This window comes from Zootoca vivipara, chromosome 1 (assembly GCF_963506605.1).
Source record: "Zootoca vivipara chromosome 1, rZooViv1.1, whole genome shotgun sequence".
In the NCBI taxonomy this organism is placed as follows: Eukaryota; Metazoa; Chordata; class Lepidosauria; order Squamata; family Lacertidae; genus Zootoca; species Zootoca vivipara.
The window spans coordinates 105,711,224-105,719,943 of NC_083276.1; positions in this window are offsets into that span (position 1 = coordinate 105,711,224).

Consider the following 8,720-nt stretch of genomic DNA (forward strand, 5'->3'; position numbering starts at 1 on the left):
AATACAGTAATGGAATAGAGGGCCATTTTAAGTGAATGTCTTGACTTCTGGCAATACTAACCCAAAGGCCTTCATGGTTTCAGACCTAAAAAATGTGTGTTGTGTTATTTTCCACAGTCACAGAGGCAGATAAATATGTTTGATTTATGACTGCAGCATATCATTTTGCAAATGGGCTAACTGAATTTGAAAACCGCTTCATTAAATATATATATATATTTAAAAAGCACATGGATAGTTGCTGTTGGAACTTGACCTAAAATATGTTGACCTTTATCCCAATCCTGTTGTTTAACCCAGTATGTCTCAAAATATGAAATATGGCTACTGCTTCTTATCTTCTGCAACATAAAGTCAACAACTGGTTAAAGCTATTGAGTTGGTGCGTCTCTTGCCATGGCATTGTAGCAGCTGTATTATTTGAGCTGTATTATTCCTGATTCCTCAAAAGCACAAATGTGTTAAGGGATTACCTCCTCCCCACATTCCCCATAGCTACCAGAATTTATGAATAACATTTTATTTTTGTGTGCAACACTTTTGGAGTTGAGAGTGCAGTCACATATTTCAGCACAGTGAAATTCCCACATTTTGACTGTTGGTTGAATGCTAATTTAGATAATATTTTCATAATCCTTGTCTTATGATTTACTACTTTCCATCAAGCTGTTTGCTTATTATAAAAAATCCTCCAAAATAGTAACGAATTGTCTGGGAATATCAACATACCAAGTGCATACCTTCTGGGAGACATTTGTTTAACTTCTTAGCAATGTAAGCATGTGTTTGTTTATAATATTAATAGGCAGCTATTCTGTTACTTTACATTTTATACTGCAAATGATTGGCTTGCAGTTTTGTTCCCCCAAGCATTAAGATATTTATTTTTGCAATACTGAAACACCTTTTGTCACTAAAGAAAAGATATCTCATATATACCCAGTACTCCAGAGCGCAGTTCCAGCACCTCTCAGGTGGGCACCATTGCAGGCTAGCGCTTTTCCCACCCGCTTCTTGCCTTTATGTACTTCTGAGAAACCCAAAACGAACTTTTCTCAAAACGAAAGCTAGGCAATGTGTGTATGTGAATCTTCTCTGTTTTTTTAGAACTATGGCTCCACCTAACTCCTAGCCACTCCTAGCCACAATTGGTTAAAGCTATGGGGCGGGGCCAATTTGTATTTCCTTTTCTTTGATTCGTCTCCTGTGTAGCAGCAGCAGGCTTTAAGCTGTCCAGCCAGGTATAAGGGCCCTTCCGAGCTGCCCTAGCCACCTACCAAAATCTAATAGAACAAGGGAGGTGGGGGAGAATTTATTTGACCTGCACCAGAACCAGGGGCAAGCCCCAAACCAGCTAGGGAGACACCTTGTGGCGGTTTTTAGCACCTCTGTGGGCAGTGAACATGGCTGTTGTCAGGGGGGAATTTTGCAAAATGTCAGGGAAAACCCGGATGTGTGGCAACGTGATGGAAAAAGCAGCGGAAGCAGCTTTTGGTGTTTTACTTTTTTACGGCAACGCTAGAGCAGTCTGTGTAGAGGGCATGCCTGGTTTTTATCAGAGGAGTGAAAAAGGGGGAGAAGCATTTGCTGCTCTTAAAAGCGCAGTGAAAGGAACTTCAGTGGAGCTACTGCAGTGTGCTCTGTGAGCAAGGTGAGGAGATGACCCTTGGAATCACTGTTCCATCACTGGGCCATCTTGTTTGTGAGTTCTGGAAGACCTGCTCCCTGCCTTGCAAGCCTTTTCTCACTCCAGATGCAAAAGCTGAGGCTTCTAAAGAGAATATTGGGCTGGGGTATTGTTTAGGGAGCTTTGTTGCTGCTGTTGTTTTTTTGTACAGGTATTTTGGATAATACGATCTATGTGGAAATTGTTCAGTTGGTTATGTATTTTTTTGATGTTTTGTTTATTGTCTATGGCTACATTTGTTATGTTTGCAGTTAAGGTTTTTATATATTGTGAGCCGCCTTTAGCATGGTTTCAACCTTGGAAAGGCAGTATGCAAATAAAATGATTTATTAATTGATTGGCTGCTCCATGGAAAGAAACACAACTACTATTCTGTTTCTGTGGTGCTGTGGTGCTGAGCATGATACTCTTGAGAGGAGAGGGGGTTGGAAGTCTTTAAAGGTTTCTGAGCAGGAAACAAACGTACATGTCAAATGCCTGAGAAGCCTTGAAGAAGAGGAAACAAAGAGGGCGGAACAACAGTGTGACAACAGTGATAGAAATATGTGGAAGCCTGGGTATTATTCAATCCAGACAAGTTCCTGGATATTTTCACATAACTGAAAACTGTAGGGGCCAGGCACTGCTTTGCTCCACTCTCCTTTACATGACATGAATACAGCTTTGTCAAGAATGCTCTTTTGAAACTCACACCAGGACACCGAATTCTGCCAGCTGGACAATTGTTTTCTTTCTACTTGAACACATGAAACTACTGATTTCCTTTTGTACAACAATACTTCCTTACCTGCACCCTACCCAAACTTCAACCTGCACCCTACCCAAATCGTGGAATCTTAGAGTTGGAAGGGACCCCAAGGGTCATCTAGTCCAAATCTTATCTAAAGGGTTGGGGAGGGAAACCCCTAGAACAGATTTAAGATGTGCACATACAGGGAGAGGGTGTGTGTGTGACCTTCTTGAGCAAGGGCAAATCCTTGCACTGACCGGACCATGGTTTTGCTCTGCTTAGCAGATACAACATGACAGATACAAAGCACACTTAAATCATTTAAATATTCATGGCTTCCCCCAAAGAATCCTAGGAACTGTCATTTGTTGATGGGAGTTGTTAGGAGACTCTTAAACTATAGTCCTCAGGATTATTTGGGGGAAGCCATCACAGTTAATGTGTTAAAAGAGTGCTATAAATGTACATTGTGGATGTGACACCAGAGCTACACCAGTGGCATTCTTCCACAAACTGCTGTGCAGCACTTGGCAGAAGACATTGCACCAGCAGCATCTTCATTCTTATACAAAATATTGTGCAGACCTTAAGCTAGCACATATCTTGAGAGCCCTTTGCGAACAGAAACACCTCTGAATTTCAGTTCTCTTTTTCTCCGCACACGAAGGTAAAGTCAGTCTGCATGAGGAAAAGGTCTTCCACTCACCGAAGGGCATCGCTGTCTCCAATCCTGTTATGTTTCATTTGAACCTTAGTCTTTTCACTGCCTGCTGTTCTGTATATTTCTGGATGCAGAATGTGTTCTTCCATTGATCTTTATCTGTATGTTAAAACAAGGAAGGTTAATTAACACCTTCCATTATCTGTGTTACTTTTTAATTGCCCAATTAATCAGTGATGTATCAAACACAATACAACTGAGGTTTTAAAGTGCCACAAGACTCTTAACACATTGATTGTGCCATAAGCTTTCGTGGGATTAAAGTCAACTTCATCAGATACACAACCAAGGTGTGAGGAACCTTTTTCAGTCTGGGGAACACATTCCCTTCTAGGCAGTTTTCCCAGGGCCAAATGCCAGGGGTGGGCAGGGCCAGAGGCAAATGTGGACAGAGAAAATAATTTTACCTCTGTACAATAGCCTCTTTTCTACATAGAGGATAGACAAGGGTGTGTGAGCCTAAGCCAAAGGTATCATCAGAGTTCAAGGGCACATTTCCACCGGGGGGGGGGGGGCAAGTCAAGGAATGTGTGAAGAAGGACCAGTGAGGTGTGGACTTGGGAGGCGATATGGCCTGGGGAAAGGCCTGAGGGCTAGATGAAGAGACCTGAAGGGCCATTTACGTGCAGATGGTGTTGGGGCGGGATTGTAAGCAGTGAAGTCAGAAAGAAATGCAATGCAAAGAGTTATCAACAGGAACAACTACTTTAAAGTTTAATGGTAGCCATTCACAAAGCAGTGTGGGCCAAAGCCAAGGTTTTTGTGTTAATTGGCAGCACTGCTTGGTTGATGATCACTGCTGAGCTGTAATGTAAACGCCACCATCTCTTCTTTTTTTGCATTCAATTTCCCTCTGACCTCACTGCTTCTTACAGCTGACAAAAACTTGTGCCGCCATAAATTTGTTACAGTCTTTTAAGGTGCCACAAGACTCTTTGATGGTTTTGCTGCATCTAACATGACCATAATGCGAGTCTCTTGGCAAAGCTTTGCAAAACAAAACAACGGTTTCAACAAAGTCCAGAGAAGCTATTTTAAAAATTCCCTTACAACAACTCAGCCGTGATACGTCCTGGTGCCCAGGGGAGTGGCAAGACCGTGTCATTACTTGCCTTCATTTTTCTGACTCCATGGAATAAAGGCAACTAACTGCTGTTACACCAAATGAGGCATTGAACCTAAAAAGTATTAGGCACCAGACACTGAGTATTCTAAATAAGATAAACAAAACACTTGAAATTGCCAGGGGACGTGTTGTTAAGTGTCATTCTTTATTCCAATCACCATCACCACATAATTGGTATCAGTTTGTGAAGAGGTGCCAAACTGCAATGAGCAAGTACTATTTGTGTGTTACTGTGTGCAGTATAAGAATGGATGAACCTATATTAAACGTATAGGTATGTGGGTTTTGGTTTTTTTGTTTTTTTAAAAGGTCCAGCAAAATACTTGGAAGCAGTTCCATAGCTGCCCTCCATCAGTGCCGGATTTATGTATCAGCTAAACAAGCTATAGCTTAGGGCCCCACTCTCTTGGGGCCCCCAAAAAAGTTAAAGATAAAAACCTGGATGTACATTTCCAAAATATAAGATACATACAGCAACAGTGTTTTGTGTTGTGTAGGCTCCTATGATGTAAGTAATAGAACCCGCCTGCTAGCCTGCTCCCTAAAATATCACTGGTTCGCTCATTTCTATACAGTATATAGGGTGCCTACATTCTGCATGTGCAAATGGCTTTAGATACCTATCAGGTCCATAAATTATCATATAGAATATATTCAACACAAAAAACAGTGACAATTTGTTGTTGACAAAGGACAGCTAGACATATAAAGGGCCCCATTACCTTCAGTAGCTTAGGGCCTCATCAAATCTAAATCCGGCCCTGCCCTCCATATACAGTACCTAGGAGTTGTAGGAACAAACTGGAGGTTTAATCGCTCTCTCTGTTTTTATTTATATAGAGATTTCTATCCTGTCCTTCTAGTGCCTGTGTGCTATGATGCAGCTCTTCCTTTCACTGCTGACCCAGAACGTAAAAGCCATGTCGTGGCAAGGAGACAGCTGCCCATTATTCAGAAAAGGGCTGAGAGCAACTGAACTTTTGCACACAGGCCAACAAGCAGACCCCAGTCAGTGACAGCCAGCTTTTGAACACCTAGTCCAAGGTGAATTTATAATCTTCTTTGCCATCTGTATTTGAGATGCTTTTCGTTGTGAGGAGCTAAATCTTTTTCTTTTCTTTTTCTTTTTGCTGTACAGCTTTTGTGCGTCTTTGCTTTTGGCAAAACGGATCCTTGCTTCCTTTCAACATCTAGAGTTTAGAAAGCAACAGGACTCTAAATTAAATATATGCTTAAAGCTTTGTCCTATGCATGTTTACTCAGAAGCAAGTCCCATTGTGTTCGGTGGAGCTTATTCTCTAGTATTTTTTTTTAAGATTGCAGCCTTTAAAACAGTTTTTTTAAAAAAATCATAAAATTATATACTGTATATGCTGCCTTTGGGCACCCAAGGTGATTCACAATATCATAGAAAACCAAATAGAACAGAAAATAATATAGTGCAACTGACTTTCGGGGTTGGTGTGTTGTGCGACAAGCACACAGAGTGCAATGAGATTGTGTGTGTTTTTTTGGGGGGGAGGCTCGGTTAATTTCATTGTACACAGGTTGTATTATTATTATTATTATTAGATACAAACAAAGGCAGCACATTAACAACTATTAAAAAGGTAAGCTAAAAAACCAGATTGGGGAAGCACTTATTTAACAAAAAAGTAGATTTTGAAAGCTGTTTAAATATTATACCCTCTTCTGAGACGAGGGTGTTAGACATTTTGGGAGCCACCACAGAAAAGTCTCTTCCTTGAACCTGTCAATCAGTTTGACCACATAGGTGGGCACATGAGCAAGGTCTTTGTGCCTGGACAGGTTCTTAAAAGTGCAGGTAATCACACATAGTTTCTGTGTTCCTGGAGTACACTTACTTTTTGTCCCTATGTGCTGCAGTACAGGAAATTATCTTTTACATAGATAACCCTTCCATGCAGAACAACTCTCTGTATTCCCAGAATTCACTTCTGTCTGTGACAATTGTACGCATGCCAATTTTGTTTAGTATATATTCAAGGTGACACCGTGCTAGGAGCCAGAATCCTGTTACATGTACATATTTTGAAACAGACGATACATACATTAGTTGCATGCTAGAGTTTATGTGTTATTTATTCCAGAGGAAACCAAATTTCCATGTTAAAAAAACCTTGGTCGCACAAAGCAGGCCAGTTTATCACTTGGCCTTCTCATATTAACAACACTCTAGATCACATTTTTATTTATTGAGGGTCATTACCAGAGAGGTAACAAGGCAGAGGTTTATCTAACATTAATTTATATGTGCTTCCATTTACTGAGAAGCTGATTTCTTTAAATATAGTGTTCCTGGCATAGTTTGCCAGAAGGGGTGGCAGTGAAGGGGATAATAGAAACAGAGACAGATTACTGCTAATTAAATGTAAAGACCTTGCTGGCAGCTACCTTTCATGCACATCTGTTTTTATCCTATGCATGAGGCAAAACGTAACATATTGCATAAGAGAGAGAGGTGGAATTGTAGTATTGTTCTTATTCCTGCCACATATACCTTCACTGTAATGTAATCTGTGTGCTACCTATAAGTAATCATGTAGCATTCAGGGGAAACTTACTGTTCTGATTCTGCTGGCTCCTACTCCTACATATCCATGGTCTCTTGTGAAAACACTGCAAAATATTCAATGAGTACATGAGGAGAAACATGTTTGCATGTTTAACCTCTGGTTAAGAACTTAATTTGTTCCGGAGGTCCGTTCATGACCTGAAACTGTTCTTAACCTGAAGCACCACTTTAGCTAATGGGGCCTCCTGCTGCCGCCACGCCACTGGAGTACGATTTCTGCTCTCATCCTGAAGCAAAGTTCTTAACCTGAGGTACTATTTCTGGGTTAGCGGAGTTTGTAACCTGAAGCATTTGTAACCCGAGGTACCACTGTATAGGGAAGATCAACAAAGAATCAAAATAGAGATAATAGCCATTTTGACATCAGTTGACGTAAGAGGTGCACAGTGATAATATTGTTCATAAAAAAATAGTTTTATAGTAACATGCTCACATTCAATAGCTTAAGCACATTATCTCATACTTGATCAATTGAAGAGCACTGTTCCATCAGATCTAAATTCGTTCCGATACAAAATAAGCAAAATCCAAGCTGCTAAAAAGCCCGTACTGACTTGGTTCTTCCCACTGCTTATACCTCATAATTTTTAATCACCAAAATCTTCCACATTCATTGATCAATGGTTGGAACATATCAGTCTTCCTGTTCTTAACACGTGTCATCCCAAAAGCATTGCAATGGGATTTGTTTGTAGTTCAGCTCCCATAACTTCTTTAATAATTTGATTTATCTTTTTTCCAAAATTATTTAATCAGACTATAGTCCCACCATATATAAACATAGTACATTTGGAGCTGTTGCTTGTTCAGTATCTCTCCAATATTTTAGGAAACATTTTTAACCACTTGACTCTTGTATAATACCTCCTTTGAATTATTTTATAGAAACTCCCCTTCAGATTTATACTTTTTACATTGTTTGCTCCTGGTACACATAAAGAATTCCAAGTTTCATATGATACAGTGAGATTGAATTTCTTATCTCTGTTATGTTTTGTAAAGCAAATACAGTACTGACATTATCTGTGTCTAAGCTCTTGTTAAACTTAAGAGAACAGACCTTTTAGTTATCCAAAGGATAATAATTCTTCAACCATGTAGGATTCTTACTTATAGCTACCCCACTGATGCAGGTGCCTAACCTGGAAGGAGCACTTCAGTGCACCTGTTAAACTGCCAGAAGTGGCGGTAGCCAACATAAACACCCCATCAACTTTCTCATCTTTTAATAGGCAGACTTTCCCACACCTTCCAGTGTCTAGTTCAGATTTACCAGGTCTCAGAACAGGAGTCTGTTTTCAAAACCAAAGCTCATGTCCTGGACTATGCAAGCTAAAGTAACTCTAAATGTATATGCAGGGTACTTTTTCTTAATCACTTATCAGCTGCATTTCTCCAGAGTCAGAATTCAGATGCAGTTTGCATCCACTCTCATCCTTGACATAGGGTTTTCAAGGTAACCAGTCAGCCCACAGACCTTTCTCTCAATAAATAATCCATTCCTGCTTCCTCTCCCTTCCTTGTTCTAACAAGCCGATTGACAAAATAAAGATACCCCACCATTTAAATAACTACTGCAACTTATCAACCCAGTAGGAAACTTTCAGTTTTCAATATTCATCTTTTCATTGGACCTGTTAAGTCCCTTCAAAGAGAGCTTATTCAATTCTTAGTATTACAGTATTAGTACTAGTTACTATTGGCTGGCCTTGCAAAGTGGGACGTACAGCCATCTGTGTCCTATGGAAATAAAGCAAGGCGGTCAACCTCTAATCTGGGGCCCAAATGCAGCCCTCTAAAGGTTTCTCTATTTGGCCTTAGGGATTGTCTCCAAGCCCCACTCCTCACCAGCCCCGCTTC